The sequence below is a fragment of the Podarcis pityusensis genome, assembly GCF_964106645.2.
Source record: "Podarcis pityusensis genome assembly, chromosome: 5".
Taxonomy (NCBI): Eukaryota; Metazoa; Chordata; class Lepidosauria; order Squamata; family Lacertidae; genus Podarcis; species Podarcis pityusensis.
In genome coordinates this window covers 30,630,636-30,649,613 of record NC_138032.1, presented here as the reverse complement: position 1 = coordinate 30,649,613, position 18,978 = coordinate 30,630,636, and the positions used below count along the sequence as shown (strand labels likewise).

Here is an 18,978-nt window from a genome sequence, read left to right as displayed (position 1 = left end):
TCAACCAAATGTCCCATTTGCCTCATATTTTGATCCTTGCACTGTAAAGACTGCCTTCACCACTCTGCCCCAATGTAATTTGTGTGACCAGGAACGACAGCCCCAGTCCCCAGGGATCACAAGAAAAGGAATAAGGACTCAGACAACGTTATGGAATTAAAATTAGGCCACAACTTTATTAAACTTTATTAAACTTCCGAATGTAGGAAGACCTTGCTTAGGCCTTGGGTGTGTATCCCTCGCAGCCCCCAGCCGGGGGCAACTGGGGTTCATCAGGATAAATGGGATATGGGGGTGCTCTGTGAGACATAAGTGTAGCAGGCAGCCCAGCCCATATCCCCGCACGCAGGGTAGTTCACTGACAACTTTTCGGTGTACGGCCAGTGACACCCATTATATAACCCCTTTAAGAGGGGACCCTAGAATCGCCGCCGCAGGGGGGTGAATCACCACTCCTCCCCCCCCCCCATTATAGGGAAGAAAAGACTAAAGAATTCCACCCAAGGCCATAACAGCCAAAGTTGTGACAAATTGCTACGGGGAAGACAAAACTTGCCAATGCAGGAAAGTTTCTTCCCGGTCCTTCAACAGCAACCAGTCAAAGACTGCAGCAGCGCCCGCTAACAGGGAAAATTAACCTGCAAACAAGAAAACATTAAATACAGGGAGGGTAGGGAGGGTGAATCTCCAGAGCCAACTGCCTGGCTGTTGTTCACTCCACCTCCCATTTATAAATGGGGCTGGCCCCACCTCTCAGCAAGACCTAATTACTGGGGCTGGGTGTGAGTCTCTGAGAAGCAAGCCAGCCCCCTTTTACTAGTAAGTTCCCTGGGAACTGTAGTCCAGTGCACAATCACGCAAAGGGCACCCACATTATGAAGTGTGAGTGCTCATTCTCTGCCATTCCTATGCATGCTAGTTAGTTAGTTTATCTCCTTTCCTTCGAGGAGCTCAAGGCAATGCACACGATTCTCTCTCCATTTTATCCACAGAACAGCCCTGTGAGGTAGGTAAGGTACTGTGAGAGAGAGAATGACTGGCCCTTTATTTACTGCAAGAGAGAGAATTGGGTCTTTAGACTCCTTTGCAGTACCCAACTAAATGCTACCCTTCAATAATGGAGTGGGGGGAGGGAAATAACGTATTTCATTTTACATTAATATGAAGCATAGTTCTAGAAAAGTTGCAGCATCTGATGTGTAAAGACAGCAGAATTCCTTAGGGATGTCTGGAAGCGCCTTGCTTGCTTACAGATTTTTGCACTGATCAAGCAGGGTTCTTCATATGTTCTTGTTGAGTGTGTACACTGTGCAGCAACAAAGGCTGCAGTAACCCTTATCTACTGGGCAGAGCAACCCTACCTTGGAGCAGAATAGAGTTCTGGAAGCTTCTCTGCATTCAAAGCCCTGCCACTAGTCCTAATATTCACATTTATGCTGTGCCAACTCCTGTCTTTAGAGTAGCCTGCATTGGGGCCCTTTCCATGACCTAGGCTGGATCTAGACACATCAAAGAAGTGTTTCAGTTAAATGTGTTGTAAACTTTGTCTGAGAAATCGTGTTGGCAAAAACGGAACTTCACCACGTCATCTGGTGTCGCTGTGTTACAATGCGTATACAACGCATATAAAGCGCTTTTTCTTTGCCAATGTAGCTGAGTCCCTAGATCAGCTTAGGATCCAGGATACCTGGCCACCCCAGCTTCACCCTATATGAAACACTATGTTCTGGGGCCCTCAGTTGGCTGACCCTAATGAAAAAAACCACCAGCAGAAGCATGCCTCTGTCGTGCCTTTTGTGGTTGCGGTGCAGTAGGTGGGTGTTTGTGTTTTCCACAGCAGCAGAAGCCCCCGCTCAGTGGAGGTCAGCAGGTGAAGACAGTCCACTGGATTGTAATCCCCTCCAGCAGTGTGGAGGTTAAAACTGCAGCCTAATTTATACAGGCTGCAGTAGTGGTTATTACTATAAAATTCTCCAAGCCTGAGTAATTAGCCCAGTAATTCCGTTTAATGGCTTTAGTAGCCTGGCTGTTTCAGGATCAGTGTCGGAGAGGAACAGAAGAGGAATCTGAATTGTTTCGAGGCAAAATAAAGTCATTTGAACAATAACTTCATGTGCATTTTGTGACATGTTATTCGTCGTGCAAAACAAAAGCGAGCTAGCCACCTACAGGCTCAGAAGGTTCAAACATTAACATGCAAGAGGAATTCTAGGATTTGAGTGCATATTATACTGTGTAGCATTTCCCCCGAAATTATCCTGAAATTTTCTTTGTTTATGTTCCCATGGTATATCCATCTCCATCATGTATCCACTCATATCCATCATGTAAGAGTTTCTGATGAGTGGGGTGGATCTGAAAGAAGAGGCCAGAGGGAAGAGTCCATAGCACAAGAGGGGTGGGGGGTGAATGGAAATACATTAAAGGGCGCTGCTGTCTCAATCTTTAAGAGACTGCTTTTCTTCACATACACTTATCTAACAGTGATGTGGCTGTTAGCTGGTTTTCTGGCTTTCTTGTGAATGACACTAAGTGATGCAGGGCTTAAAAAAAGCAAAAAAACACAACAACAACCATGATGCCAGATGGACAATTACAGGAGAAAACCGGCATTTCAAAAATTCTTGAAAAAGTTGGGTGATATAAAAAGTTAACTTGGTAACAATTTGAAAAGCCTCTTGGACTTACCGATCAGGTTAACGGTTCAAATCCCCACGATGGGGTGAGCTCCTATTGTTCTGTCCCTGCTCCTGCCAACCTAGCAGTTCAAAAGCAAGCCAGAGGAAGCAAATAAATAGGTACCGCTGAAGCGGGAAGGTAAATGGCATTTCCGTGCACTCTGGTTTCTGTCACAGTGTTCCGTTGCACCAGAAGCGGTTTAGTCATGCTGGCCACAGGACCCAGAAAGCTGTCTGTGGACAAACACCAGCTCCCACGGCCTGAAAGCAAGATGAGCGCTGCACCTCATAGTCACCTTTGACAGGACTTAACTGTCCAGGGGTCCTTTACCTTTTATCCATTTTCTCAAAGACAGTCCCTGCAGACTCCACTGCTCCTCTCTACAGGTATTCACTAATGTTTCTAGTATAATGAACTATAATAGTAATAATAATAATAATAATAATAATAATAATAATAATAATTTATTTATACCCCTCAGGGAGGGCTCCACTACTATAACACTCTTCTGCATTTCTGCTATCAAATTCCCAATTCTGTGGATTTTCTCCCCGCGCCCCCGCCCCACACACACTGTGAAGGCTTTTAAATGACATGAAAGCATGTGTGTGTGGAGGGGGCGGGTCGTCCCGGGCACTGCTCTAGGGGGTGACAAGATGCCCCGCTGCCTCCCCCAAGCTGTAGAGCAGTGGAGGGTGTGCACGCAGTGTGGGCGGCACTTGTGCGGCATCCGCACAGTGTCCCGCTTGCATGCAGCATCCTTACGGGCGTCTGTATGGGCTGCCACGCGTGCGCAGTCTGTACGAACGTTGCATGTGCGTCACTGGGCGGTTCACCCGGCCCCTTGGCATCCCGCCCCGTGTGACGGAGAGGGTTCCTCCACCACTGTGTACACACCAGGAAAATGTGCAGGTGTATTGCAGTGGAGCATTGTGCACAGATTATAATCACATACCACCAGGTAGTTCTAGATTTTCTTGTTCGAAAGTCCTGAAGTGTTGTCCAAGTCATTGCATATTGGGGTTGGAAAAACCAGGCTGAGGTTCTAATGCAACTGAGTCTCTGTACAAGTTGAGGCCCAATCAAAGGCATGTGCACAGGGTGTGACAGGGTGTGCCCAGGAACATCCTAATGTTTTTCTTGTTTTGAAAAAAAGAATAGGGATCATGGTGAGGGGGACAAAGTACAGAGCAGTGACCCAGCTCCCTCAGCTGCCAAGACCTGTGAGGAAATGGCTGTGAGGGACAGACAAAGGTGGGAGAAGGAGGAGGCAGACAGAGAGAGATGAAGGCAGCAGAAAAAAGTCTGGAATGGATCTGCAGCTACTGCCTGTGTCTGTCTGTGGATCCATACAAACCCTTTTTCTTCTGCCTGCATCTGCCTATGTCTCACGGCTCTTTCTCTGTCTGAGCTCCACTTGCCACATTTTGCTGACACCTGGTGAGAGACATCTCATTCTCTAGGAGAGAAAGATGAAGAAACCTTAAGGTGTTTTGCTCAATTTGGGTTAGCTCATTATCTGACTGTGTTCATGGAAGACAATCTTACTGGACTCTGAGTGATCACCAAAGAAGAAGATTATCTAATTAAAGATAAAAATCATGAAAATCAATTGTCTCTTTGTATATATCTGGTTATCGATATAGCAAAAATTTAGTGTTTGTATCTCATTTTTTAAATTTGTACATTTTTAAAGCAAAGTTTAATTGTTAGTTTGACTTCCCCCACAAAGGCATACTCCTCCTTTGTCCCTAGAGACAGACAGATGCCAACCATACTCTCAGCAACTACAAGTTATACAAAATAAGGTATTCCCAAGATCAAAGCTGTAGAGGTGGTTCAACATTATGCTACAGACTCAATTACTTTTATTAGGGAAAGGAACAGAATATGCAATGTAAAAAACATTAAATTAAAATGGAGAGCAATTATGCTATGAAGAAACTGTAAAGCAATAGCGTTGAGAAAAAGAAACAGCCCCAATTCACTACCAGGCACCAGATGCCTTCAGCAACAATAGTGTATCTGCAGGAAATCTTACCACAGTGTATGTATAGATGTGTGTGTGTGTGTGTGTGTGTGTGTGTGTGTATGCACACATCCCTTGATTGAATTATGAAATTAGGGCATGAAGAGAAAGTGGTAGATATACATATTTGGATTTTAGTAAAGCCTTTGATGCAGTGTTTCATAAAATCTTACTCTTGAAATGAATTCAAATTGGGTTGAACAGGAACATTCATGTGGACAAAAAACTGGCAGGGGGACCTTAAACCAAGGGTAATCATAAACAGCAAATTTCATGCAAGGAAGTGTTTTAAGGCAGGGAATAGTTCCAGTTCACGTCTTAGCTAATAGCTTTAAAAGTAACAGAATTTCACAGGAGTGAAACTCACCCATGTACATTTTTAGCCTGGACCTGGGGAAAGAATGTCCACTTTTGTGTTTAATGCAAAAGTAGGGCACCTCAGGTCAGGGGCCAAATGTTGACCTCCAGAACTGACTATTTGACACTTACATCCCTGTCCAGGCCACATGCTGTCTCCTTAGGCCACACTCTTTGCTGGTCCTGCTTTGCTGGTCCCAAGTGTGTTTGCCTGGCTAGATTGTGATCCTGAACTCTGCTAAACCCTCTGTTAAGAGAGGCCATCTTACCTATCACTCCTATAAGCTCTGCTCCCTGCTTTGTTGGCCTATTTCAGGGGAGTTTTTAATGTGTGACATTTTGATGTATTTTTAATCCTTGTTGGAAGCCGCCCAAAGTGGCTGGGAAAACCCAGCCAGATGGGTGGGGTACAAATAAATTATTATTATTATTATTATTATTATTATTATTTCCACCTGGCCTGGGAGGGCAGAGACCAGACTTACTCATGCTTCAAAAGCTGCTCCTACGGCTGACGGGGCCCAAACCATCTTGTTACTCGTCCAGAAAGACCTGCTACTCAGGATACATGGAGACTATCGGAATGGGGGTTTATTTAGGAGGGGGTCAATAATTAATTTGAGGAATGCATTATTTTTCATCATTCTTGTTGCTAAACCATGTTGTGAATTATTTGGGACTTGTTTCATTTCATTGTGTGTTTATTGAGAAGTTTTTGTTAGGTTTTTTTATTATTTAAATGTTATATGTTTGTAGCTGTTAAGGAGGAGGCCCCATATGTACTTAAAGCAGACGTGACTTTAAACAGACATGGCTTCTTCCAAAGAATATTGGGAACTGTAGTTTGTTAGGAGACCTCTATTCCCCTCACAGAGCTACAATTTCAATAGTGGATTTTCAGTCAGTTCTGCTTCCCAGCCTGAGAGGTCAAGGGAAGCCAACAGGATTGTATTCCTCTCCTCCACCACCCTCTCCTGACTGGGGCATCATTAATCAGGATGACCAAGGCTGTTTTGGTGCCAAAACTGAGTCTGAAACCAGACTTCAATGGATCCAGGATCCACTTCCTCCAGCCATATCTGCTGTTGGCTGGCCTCCACCCTCATCACCTTGCTGAGAAAAGGAATATTACAGACTGGGTGGTAATTTTCCCCAAACTCTGAAGACCTCTTCAAGAGGAATCACACCACTGCCTCTTTCAAGGTGGTGAGCATACCTCACTCCTGTGATGAGTCATTGACCACTCCCTGGACTTGCCTAGTCAATCCCCACCTCCTAGTTTTTATCAGCCATGATGGGCAGGGGTCAAGAAGATGGCCTCACCACTGCAAGCATCCTCTCCAGAACTTCTGAGTGACTATATAACATCCATTCTGAAGGAACTGCACTGGTTGTCTATTTAATGTGTTAATGTTAACATGCAGACAACTGACAAAGCACCTCTCCGCAGGTCATTCTCCCTGGGCTACGACAGTAGTACAGAACACTGTTCTCCAGAAGTGGCTTAGCAGGCCGAGTAGAGCTGCTCTACTAGCTTCCCAGCTAGTCAGACATTGTTGTTTAGCAGAAGGGGCAAGGCAGTGGGGCAGCCAGCATAGTGCAACTAATTAACAGGAGCACCAGCCTTCCCACCCTGCCTATCAGGAATCTAGTATAGTAGCTGCTCCCCAATGGGTCAGCTGCTTCTGCTCTACTCATCTCCCAGATGAGGGCAGTTAGTGACACAGTGTAGGGCCTTGTCTATGGTGGTACCTCAGCTATGGAACTCTCCCATCTGGAGTCACTGATGCTTTATTTTTCCATCTGGCCTGGGAGCATGGAGCCCTGACTGACTCCAGCTACAAAAGCTGCTGAATGGACTAAGGTATTGTTTAGGGTGTTTTGTTAGGGCTCTTTTGATGTTGCTATTGATACTAACTTTTGTATCTTTTTTAGATCTTATGATTTATGTGAAAATTGTTCAGCTTGGTTGTGTACCTTTTGATGTTTTTTTATTTATTGTTTATGACTACTTTCGTTATGTTGGTAATTATGTAAATCTTTTCCTCCTGTAAGTTGCCTTGAGCATGATTTTAACCATGGAAAGGTGGCATACAAATAAAATGACTATAATGATATGGAGTGGGGGGCAGGTTGCAGGAGCCAAGAACTTTTAACTTCCTTGAGTTTAATAAATATTTCCACTTGACAAAATTAAATCTGTACAGAAAATCATTTTTGAAATCTCTTTACAAATTCCACCATAAATGAGCTGAAGCATTTTCTGCTTTCCCAAATCCTCTGAGGCAGGGGCTAAGCATTAAATGTATAGAAACCCTATTTCTCCTTCAAGAAGTAATCCAAAACAAAGAAAAATCAGTTTTGATTTCAGATTTATTTTATTTGTAATATGGTTTGCATTCTCTGTGAGTGCTAAGCAAAGAGCAAAAATATATTTCCGGAAATGATCCTGCATTAATTCTTGTTTTCGTAGCACAAAACAATGCAATTATCATGCAGATCTGTGTGTTCCATGGATTCTTTGGCATGCTAATAAGCAACATGTTTGCAACAAAGACAACAAATCTGAATAAGCAAATCAAATTATATTTAATAATATGCACAATAAATCTTAAAAGGAAACATCATGTTGGATTCTCAGCAAGTTAAACAACATTTGGGGTGCATTCAGCTTTAGACAGACATTTCTGCTTTATATGCAATCAGATATATTGACCACTAAGTCTGGGGAAAAAGAGATCACTTAAAGCCCAGACAATTGTTCCCTCCAAATACTTTTTCATTACATTTTATAGGCATTGTTTGGCTGATTTTTTTGCCATGATATGTATTTAATATAAAAAAGTGAAGATAGCAGAGGTGTCGATGGCATGCTTAATTAAATTATGAAAGTCTAATGCATTAGTCTACAAAGATGGAAATCAGATGGTTCTCCCAGAGAAGTAAAACTCACAAGTGCTAAAACTCGATTGGAAGATTTCATGTCCTTTCTGTGCGTGCATCATGCAGATGTGCATGAACCGGTTTCTTCCTCCCTTTTCTAGATATGGTGATAAATATCACAGAGTAAGATGGCTCTGGAGGGTTGCTTCTTCCAGCTGCACCCACAAGCTGTGCAGAGAATGGCAAGTCTCACTTTCCTTCTGCGGCATAAAAACAGATACACATACTCCGTTATCTCTGAAAAACGGCATTCCACAAAACAACCTAATTCCCATGAATGGTGAACTTTTTCCCCCTTCTTCTTCTTCTGCTTCTTTCCATTACCTACTTCTAGCCAGTGGTTTTACTTATTGCGCTGGACGTCATCGAAGGAGATGTGTGCAGACCTTCCTTTGACATGTAGACGACACAGACAGTCCAGTACAGTTTGCAAAGCATTTTGGTTTTAAGTACTTCAAAGAATGCTCTCCTCTTCAAAGTCAAATTTCACCACCACTGGCCGGCTCGTGTTCCACTTCTTGCTTCGATCCTTATCCTCAATGAACTCCTGGTAAGGATCTTTCTTTGAAATGGCTTTCTTGGAGCGAACATAACCGAAAAAGACAGTCAACGCCAGGAAAGAGTAAAACAACATGACAAAGAGAATGAAGAAATAGGCGTTGTCATATGGTTTGTATTTTGGTGTTTTCTCCTTCGTGGCATTTTTCCCTGCATTCAGGTCTTTTTCCAGAAGCTTCAGAACACACTGAGAGATGAGAGAGGCTAAAGCTGTGTTGTTCATGTCGCTGCTGCTTTCTCCTAGGAACTCAAAGTTTGCATTAAACAAAAACAAAAACCAGCCAGGATATTTAGGGACTTGGGACCTGATCCCATTCACATTCCTCCTCCCGTCCCCTCTGTCGACCTGGCTAGAAGCAGGATAAGTCCCTTGATTGTTTCCTCTTTTAGCAAGGAATGCTGTGAAGCTCTTAGTGGGTCTCAGTTGCCTGATAATCAGGCATTTCTCAAGATAGGCACTGGTCCAAAGTTAAAGTGGACAGTGTAAACAGTCACCAGCCCAGCAAAGCCAACCTCCAGGCCTTCCTAACATAAATGAATATTTGTGGCTGAAGGAAGATGAGGTCAAATGAAGGATTTGTGTTCTAGACTCAATGGGTCGAATTCTGCTGAAAAACAAATAGGGTTGGACTGGTTTTGGACTGGTCTTCTGAAAGCTTTTATTTTCTGACAACTGTTGAAAGAGCAACTTACCACATCCTGCATATTTGTCCCAAAGTTGGTTGAGATAGAATGTGGTCAGTTGAGATCTTGACATAGGTTGGAGCATTCAATAAGCTCATGGTAAAATCAGTCCCAATGAATAAATCAGTCTGTTCTCACATGAACTGGCCTTCTTCTAACTTTCGCTATAAATAGAGGGCCTAGCTATATCCTACCATGAGTGCAAAGTCACAATGGCTGTACTTCAAAAAAATGAATGAAAACCAGACTCAAGAGAGGAAAAGTTTTGAATGGTGCTTAACCTTTTCTATGCTGCCTTTTTTCTCTCTCTCTCTACTCCAAATGAATATTTCAAATCCCTTACAAACCTGCAATTAGAACCTGGGAAAGGAACTGCAGGGTTATATTTGGAGTGGGAAAATGGCCACCAGGAAAATTGTTAACTACTCATCCTATTCTCTGCTCAAATTAGGCTCCACCCAAAAGAGAGAGTGTGTGTGTGTGTGTGTGTGTGTGTGTGTGTATGTGTATGTGTGTGTGTGTGGAGCAGGGGTTGGCAAGGTTTACCTCACCTGGGCAGGTTCACTCCAGTGGAGATTCCTCTGTGGGCCGGATTGTGCGTGTGTGTGAGCATGCACCCCCATGATTTCTGCCATCTGCGTCTGCGCAGACATGATTTCTGGCACCGCAGAAGCGAGTCCCCGCGCCGTGCTGCTTTAGCGCAGTGCACAGGGACTCGCCGAGCGGGCGGCTTGGTCTGGGGGCAGCTCGTGGGCCATTTAAATGACCCCCGTGGGCCACTTGTGGCCCATGGGCCTTAGGTTGCCTACCCCTGGTGTGAAATTATGAAAGTGCATGTAACATGCAGTTTTCCCTTAGATGCCTTGAAAAGAAAACTTTGAAGACAGCCATTATACATGGAAATCTACACCCTGATAAAATTTAAACTCTGAGACCTTAGTCCTAAACATAGTTGCTTTAAATTTCAGAATCAGTGGGTTGGATTCATGCATAGTCATGCTTAAAGGGTTCAACCCTGTGGGACTTATCTGCAAGTAAATATATTCAGCACTAAAGTCTGTATTAATATTATCATTGTTTTCAGTGCAATTATGCATGTGTTCAGACTGGAGGCAGCTTCACACATGTGCTCCAGATGTGATGGTTACTAGCATTCTCTTGGTATGTTGATCCCCATTGTACAGGAATCCAGCGGCTAGAGTAGTGGATTTGGATATTGAAAATCTACACTCAGCTCTGTTGCTATGATACCTGCTGCGTTGCTTTGGCAAGTGGGTCTCAGGCTCAGCCTAACATGCATCTTTCTTGTGAATCTAATAAAGATACAAATCTAATAAATATTAATAATGAAAACAAAGAGGATATGAAGTCATCTTTCATATACAGTTTTTTTTCATTTGCAGTGGCTCTGCCAAGCAACTAATAATACTGCTTTAATCAGCAGTTTTACTAGGCCCAATCCAGATTAGGAGACGTCACAGATATTGGGCTGCATCCAGCTAAGTAATACTCAGAGTAAACCTGTTTAAATCAGGGGTGAAGAACATATTTTGGCCAGTAGGCCAGATTCTTATCTCCCAACCCCTAGAGGGTCAAATTTGACAGGTGGGCAGGGCCACTTACCTGCCATTCACTTGACATCAGAATGACATCAAGTGACACTGCACTTCGAAGCCCTGACTATCGGGACTTATAGTGCAGGGCTGTTTGAAAGCCCTTTTGCAAACAGCCACACACTACTGCTCTTTCAGCCTCCAGGTTTCAGAGACACCCATGCCTAAAACTCTGGAGAGCTGCTGAAAGTCGGTGCAGACAATACTGAGCTACAAGGGGTACTCCTTTGGCTCAATATAAGGAAGTTTCCTATATTGCTATATCAGAATGTCTATTCACTACCACTGAGGCCTCTCTTGGGTTTTCCCTCCAAACAATTTCCCCAGACATCTCAAACCTTCTCCGCTTTCTCCTTTTAACTGTGAAGAGGATTGTGCAATATCTCAGTGACACTTCTGAACAGATAGATTCCATGTGTACGGTGTTGGTTGCTTGAAACATGGAATTGTAGCTACAGTTGCGTGATAGCTTCAGTTGCATAGACTCCATGTGTCTACTACAAGAATGGACAAATCTGGAACTCAGGTTTGCCAGGGCAGTGGTGAAGATGGAACGAACCACATATGATACCATATCCATATTGCCTAAGTAACACAACTTCTAAATGTATGACCATTAACAGCTGCAATTTTCTGGTATTCTGGAACTTGAGTGAACATGGAAAGCCCTTAACACAGCATGTTAAACTGAAAAGCTTTGTTGTTGTTAATTTAATTATTATTGCTTTGCTATTATTAATAAAAATCATTCTTGTTAACTAAATTATTATTTTTTATTCTTCTATTTAACAGGCCAGGTTCAAGGCTCTTGTGCTAATATTAAACAGGATAATGTAAGGATGTCAGAGACCTTATATATCCCAGCTCCAAACCTGAGATAACCCACTGTTTGTTGTCGCCTGGTATTAAAGAGACCCAACTGGCCTTAGCTGGAAGTTGGGCATTTAGTGTCACCGATCTCATGCTGTGGGACACTCCTCTAGCAGAGATTTGGCAAGCATCCTTGCCATGGACTTTTGTGCCAGCAGGCCTATGCAGCTGCTTGAATTTTCTTCCTCGGCCAGTCATTTCAATGGTTATAGTGTATTGTTTTTATGGTGTTTTGTTGTACTTGTGAATATTGCACAACACCTTGATATTTCACATGAGCTGGCAGTATACTTTTATAAATAAATAGAAAATGAATGTATTTCCCACCTTTCCTCCAACCCACCTTTCCTCCAAAGACCTCAAGGAGGCCTACAGAGCCACCCCCTTCCATTTTATCCCCACAACAACAACCTTGTGAGGTAGGTTAGGCTGAGAGAGAAGGAACTGCCCCAAAGTCACCCAGTGAGTTTAATGGTTAAGTGGAGATTTGAACCAGGTTCTCCCTGGTCCTTCTCTAATACTCTAACCACTACACCACATTGGCCTCCATGTAGTAGATGTGTGAAGAACCCTTAGGCATAAGGTTAATTTTGCCCCTGAAGTGAATCACTCTTACTATGATGGTGATTATGATAAACTTATGTAGCAGCTTCAAATGTTCAAAGCATCCCATGTATTATTCTTTTATACAGTCATACCTTGGGTTACAGACGCTTCAGGTTGCGTTTTTTCAGGTTACAGATGCTCCAAAACCTGGAAGTACCGGAACGGGTTACTTCCGGGTTTCAGCAGTCGCACATGCATAGAAGTGCTAAATCATGCTTTGTGCATGCGCAGAAGTGCTGAATTGCAACCCACGCATGCACAGACACACCGCTGCAGGTTGCGAATATGCATCCCACACGGATCACATTCACAACCCATGTGTCCACTGTAATGCATTTTCAAGTTGCAATCCGTACAACAACCCTACAGGTATTATTATCCCTCATATTGCAAATGGGATGCTGAGGCTAGATACAGTGATTTTCCTAAGGCTGCCTATTGAGTACACAGGGGAGGTAAGATTCAAACTTCCAGTATACCTGAAGAAGCGTCTCCACCCCATCATTCAGCCCTGACACTGAGGTCTAGCTCTGAGAGTCTTCTGGCAGTTCCCTCACTGCAAGAAGTGGTTAAAGGGAACCAGGCAGAGGGCCTTCTCGGTGGTGACACCCCTCCTGTTGAATGTCCTCCCACCCGATGTCAATGAAATAAACAACTATCTGACTTTTAGAAGACATCTGAAGGCAGCCCTGTTAAGGGAAGTTTTTAATGTTTAATGTTTTATCGTGTTTTTAATATTCTTTTGGAAGCCGCCCAAAGTGGCTGGGGAAACCCAGATAGATGGGGGGGTATAAATAATTTATTATTATTATTATTATTATTATTATTATTATTATTGAAGCTCATTATTTTTAGCTCTGAGATACTGCACAAGGAACAAGCCACATTTCCTTTATGTGAATCACACACACACAAAAGTCTTTTTCCTCCCATTCAAAACCTGCCTGCTTTCCTTAGGCAAGAAACATGGTATTTTCCTCTTGCTAATTATTAGTGGGACCTCAAAACCCGGCTAGTTTTGTAGTATAACATCCTGCTAGAACCTGAAAGCCTCTGAGATGAAAAGGCCGAGGTTTTCCCTTACATCCCAAGAGTAACGACTTAATGCCGCAATCCCTTGAGCCTTGGGAATATGGAAGCGGGGAAGGGAAGAAATATCCTGCAGGAGAAGTGCTTGTAAATATTTCTGTGGAAATTAAATCCTTGACTGTCAGCGACAAGTGGGTGACATGGAGTATTTTGAGAGAAAGAGCAAAGGGTTAAGTTGTGCTCACTGCAGGCTGTCACAGGTCATGGCTACTTGTAGGATAATGGCAAAGCACAGGAGGCCTTTGTGGATCCCTGCTTTCTATTGTGTTTTACAGGCTTAAGTCATTCTAAAGTAAATTGTTGTTTTACAAAGGAGTGAAACCTTATCTGGCTGCAGAAAGGAAGGGGGGAAAGAGCTTGGCTGCCACAAATGACTATGCCAGCTGTTTCTTCCTGTGATCTGAATTCTAGGGAGCCAGCCCCCGAGGCTTTGAAGTGGGGAGCACCTCAGCCGGCTCGCACTTTGCCAACCATGTACTGTTTCTCTAAGCCTGACCCCTGAACTGATTATATGATGACTAATTCACATGCTAAGATTGCGGGTATATCAGTATCACTTATGCAGCCTGCGTTTGTCATTAAGGGTTTGTTGTAAAAAGAAAGATGAAAGCAAAGCCCTGTAACGCTAGATGAGCAGACTGTACGATTTATGGAAGAAATGCACCGCCTTGCATTTTAACTATTTGCTTTAAAATTAGCCTTTAAAAAGATGCAAAAATCCCCATAAAGAGTAAACGCTGAAAGAAAAGAAGGGAAACCTCCGGAAGGAATTCATAAGAAGTGGAGTTAGGCAGAGTCAGACCATTGGTGCATCTAGCTCAAAACTGTCTACACTGACTGCCAGCAGCTCTCCAGGGGTCTGGTATCTCCAGTTGGTTCTCAACCAGGACCCTGTTCTACTCATCCTAAGCATGTATATTGCCCCATCCACTAGTAGGAGCTTATGTATGTCTTAGAATGAAGTGAATCTTCAATGGGGCTTACTGCTAGGAAAGTGGGGGCAGGATTACAGCCAAAGAAGGCTCAGTTGGAGCAGAAACAAGCCTTGAAATGGGCACAAACCGTATCAGAATCAACTTACTTTATAATTAAATGTGGTGGGGCCTGAGACCCTTTGCACTCAAAGAAGGGTTTTTAATCTATCAAAGATGCCCACTAATGGAAGAGCAAAAGAGACAGTTTTTACCAATTCTCCCTCTCCCGCACAGCCTTCGGACTGCTGTGGAGAGTCCTCCAAATCACTTGAGATGATTTTCAGGGAGTACTGGGGAGGGCAGAAGGAAGGGCCTTGGTCGAAATCACCTCCCATTTTCTTCTATTTGAACAACAACAAATTATTTATACCCCCCCCCCCCCATCTATCTGGGTTTCCCAAGCCCTTTGGGTGGCTCCCAACAGAATATTAAAAACTCAATAAAACATCAAACATTAAAAACTTCCCTAAACAGGGCTGCCTTCAGATGTCTTATAAAAGTCTATCTGTTTATTTCCTTGACATCTGATGGGAGGGTGTTCCACAGGGCAGGTGCCACAACCAAGAAGGCTCTCTGTCTGGTTCCCTGTAACCTCGCTTCTCGCAGTGAGGGAACCACCAGAAGGCCTTTGGCGTTGGACCTCAGTGTCTGGGCTGAATGATGGGGGTGGAGACGCTCCTTCAGGTATACTGGGCCGAGGCTGTTTAGGGCTTTAAAGGCATAGACTTCCACAGGATCAGAAGCCCTGCTCAAGAGAAACCTGGCTACCACCTTTGACTTTAACAGAAATCTTTGGTCTTCTTTCTGATTTTAATTGTTTTGCTTTCCAGATTTTTACTAAGTTATTTTTGTACTGGAAGTGTTTCTGGCTTTTCTTGAACTGGGAGGGCTTTGGGTTTTTTAGTAACTCAGGTATAGGTACACTTGCAAATCATGGGCCATAGTATATGAATGACTTTATTTTTAGAAATACTGGGGTTGTTCATATCTTCATAGTGCATGAAGATGCTCATCTTGGAATAAGCACAATATCTTATAAGCACAACCCTAATAGTCCCAGGAGGACCTGGCATACCTTGTGATACTTTTAGTGAAATGATGGCTTGAATGCAGGCTAGGTTCTCCATACATTAGTCCCATTGAAATATCAGAGGGACAAAATAGTAATGAGTATCTTAAGTCCCACTGATTTCAACTGGGCTAAAGTGTGACAGATGTACTTTGGATCCAATCCAACTGGTTTTAAAAATAAATTCAGTACTTGGAAAATATGGCAGAACCAGGTTAGGAATTGCTTGTTGTTTTCCCAAAAAAGATGTTAAACTATTTTTGTATGTCACTACACCAGCAAGACTGCTGCTAGCAAAAAATTTGAAGTCTCAAGAAATTCCAACAGTGGAATAACAGCAGATGAAGATGTTGGATTTCCTGGAGTGAGCTGACCTGACTGGAAGAATCTGTGACCAGAAAGAAGAGGAATATCAAGAAGACTGGAAGAAATTTAAGGACTATTTGAATAAATATTGTAATATAAAAAATTAGAAATCACTTGAAAGTACCAAACAGGCCTAGGATTAAATTAGGATTTAATTAAATAATTGGGATTTAGAACAGTAAGAAAAGTGAACAAATTAGATAGGAGCTGGAAATATTTTTGTGGGAGAATGATATTGGAAAGCTGTTACATGCAGATACAAGTAAATTCAGAAGGGAGGGATTTGAAGAAGTCAGTTAACAATGTTTTAAGGGATATGGGATAAAATTATTTTTTTTATTGTTGTGGTTTAGGTTTTTTTCTCTTTTTTCTTTTTTTCTTTTTGTTTTGTTGATGTTTGTATGTTTTTCTGCTGTTGTTTCTCCTTTTTATCAGGTTGTTTTTGTTATAATTGTGAAAATTCAATAAAAAATTTTTTAAAAGGAATTGCTTGTTGTTTTAATTTGTAATAAAGTTTTGTAAATTGTGAAGATACTGATAGCCAAAAATATTCTTAAAAAGGAATTGTTGAAATAAAAGATACTGGTTTATAGAAATGACTTAGCAGTTAGGAAATCTTGCAGCTTTGATTTGTCAGGTTTAAAGTGTCCTGTAGTGATCTGGTGAAAGTGAGATTCTGGATACGTTGTTACCTACAAGAAGAAGCCACATTGATGATTTCTGTAGCTCTCAGACATCTTAATCCGATGTGTATGTTTTCCCATGATAAAATGCCCCAATAGTTTACTGTGCCAAAATGTCAAATTGTGCCCTGTGGTGCCTTTCTGGATCCTAGCTACTATGTTGTCCGTTCTGATTAGTAGATGCAGTATTAAATCTTTATGTAAACCAACTAATTACTTTAGTACGGAATGTTCCTAGCAGGGTAAGGAATCTTTAGCCACCTGCTGGTTCATGGTATAATAAATTGCCTCAAATTCAATCCCTAATCCCCATGTGCTGCTTTTCATCAACTCTTGCTCAGTGCTTTTCTTCTAGAAAAAGAGGTGCTGTTACTGTGTACCTTTAAGTACCCCCAGAAAGAAGCACTGCTCTTGCTAAATTTTGGACTATTACATTGGGCACATTTCATTATTTCATTGCACCCTCTCCAAGATCTATTGGAGAGCAATTCTTAAAACTCTTGTCCTTTATACAGTGGTACCTCGGGTTACATATGCTTCAGGTTACATACGCTTCAGTTTACACACTCTGCTAACCCAGAAATAGTGCTTCAGGTTAAGAACTTTGCTTCAGGATAAGAACAGAAATCAGGCTCCGGCGGCGCAGCAGGAGGCCCCATTAGCTAAAGTGGTGCTTCAGGTTAAGAACAGTTTCAGGTTAAGAACGGACCTCCGGAATGAATTAAGTTCTTAACCCGAGGTACCACTGTATAATGCATGGACTATAACTGTCACTTCCTGGGTCCTTGGAATCCTTTCTAATGTTTCTGAAGTATTAGCAATTGGACATCTCACAAGATGTGCTATATAAGCTATGGCTTCGTGGGACTGAGATTTCCAGAAGGTTAAACCCAGATAGCACAATTGAACGTTGACCAGTACCACAAGTTGGACAAGTCAGGAAAAGGTGTGAAGGGTTGTTATTACTTTGTGCATCAGCATTTGGGGTTGTTTAAAATATTGCTCAAGGTATTTTTAGATATGGACCTTGCTTAATTGCATTTACTGCCTGATTATGTGTGAACCAGAAATTATTTTTTTAAGACAGATCATGTAATGCAATGATGTAACAAATGGTGTAAAAACTGTTGTAGAATGATGTGATGGTGCAAATGTTTGGAGCTTGGGTCCATGTTTCATTGACATGAAGGCAACATTCGCTTCATGTGCAGACTATCAGAGAATATGTGCTGTGTGTGTTTAAGAAGTAGATGCCCATCGCTTGTCTTAAAGAAATGGAAAAAAATTATGTTTGGGATTCCACATTATCATTTCCATAGGATAGTTAAAGGATAAGAAATTCATCCAGTGATGGTAGAGACAATGAATGAAGATTAAAAAGAAAGCATAAGATTAAAAGAGAAATGAACACTCAGCAGAGGGAACCAAGATCAAACAGTGGATTAGCCATTTTACTTGTTGTTTCCCAGAAATTAAATAAGTATGGGGGATAAGGAATTTGTTTCCTTTTGGTCCTAGAAAAATGCCAATTATGGAAGCTAAACTGCTGGGATCGCATATCAGTCTGCTTTGGAAATGTGAGAAATGGATGGGAAATATAAACACAGGGCAATAGCTTACAGTTATGTTATGAATTAAGACTGAAAAAGTATCAAGATTTAGTCACTGAATAAACTGTCACAGCTAATCTCCCCTGATGAATTTGAGCAAAATCAGAATAGAAGCAATCGCCCTGTATTTTTGCAGATTATCATTACCATGAGCTGAAGCTCCTGGGCCAAGAAAGTTCTTGCTCACTGGAAGACTGTTAGAAGTTAAAGAGAGAGATGAGTGAACAAAGAGCCAGCCCAGGTCCCACCAATATGGTGGACAGTGACTGTCCAAAGCCCACATGACTTGACTTCCTGTTCCTCCTGCCTCTGTTCTGTCTGATTGTCCCACCTCCTAACAACAGGGCTCATCACAGCCGAAATAAAGAGAACTAAGGCAATTATCACATGTGATTGTTCACATAGCAACCTTCTTTAACCATTTCTGCTGAGCAGGGCAACATCCTATGCTTCTTTATAAATTTTGGAATCTAGTTCCTCCAGAACTGTAAATGGCCTTTGGTTGAACTTGCCAAGTTCCCAAAGCCAATAAAACTTCCCAGCTCTTCCAGGTCATGTGGTATCTGCAACTTGCCACTGATATCACAGTGGATCTTCGTAGACATTTCACAAGTGTATCAGCTGCTGAAGTGGATTTTGAATCAGCAGCTGTGATGTCCCAGCCTATGATGTCAACTACACCCAGCAAGACTTGAGCCTTACAGCTGATTATTTTCGCAACACTGGAAAGCTTATGATTCTACATTCCAAGATTTGTGGGCAACATTTGGACACCTTGTTTGAGCAGATCTGTTGAGTGGTCTTTGAAGCCCTTCACCAGAGACCTCCCTAGCAGGATGATAACTTGT

The 18,978-nt window shown here is 42.4% G+C and overlaps 1 long non-coding RNA gene across 1 annotated transcript; it reads right to left on the bottom strand.

Annotated features, from left to right (window-relative positions):
• Positions 1-7,424: 7,424 nt before the first annotated feature.
• LOC308477391 lies at positions 7,425-9,934 on the bottom strand. The gene is made up of 2 exons (XR_013986533.1): positions 8,337-9,934; positions 7,425-8,208 (listed from the first exon to the last, which is right to left on the bottom strand). It is a non-coding gene; the product is annotated as an uncharacterized lncRNA (long non-coding RNA).
• Positions 9,935-18,978: the final 9,044 nt, after the last annotated feature.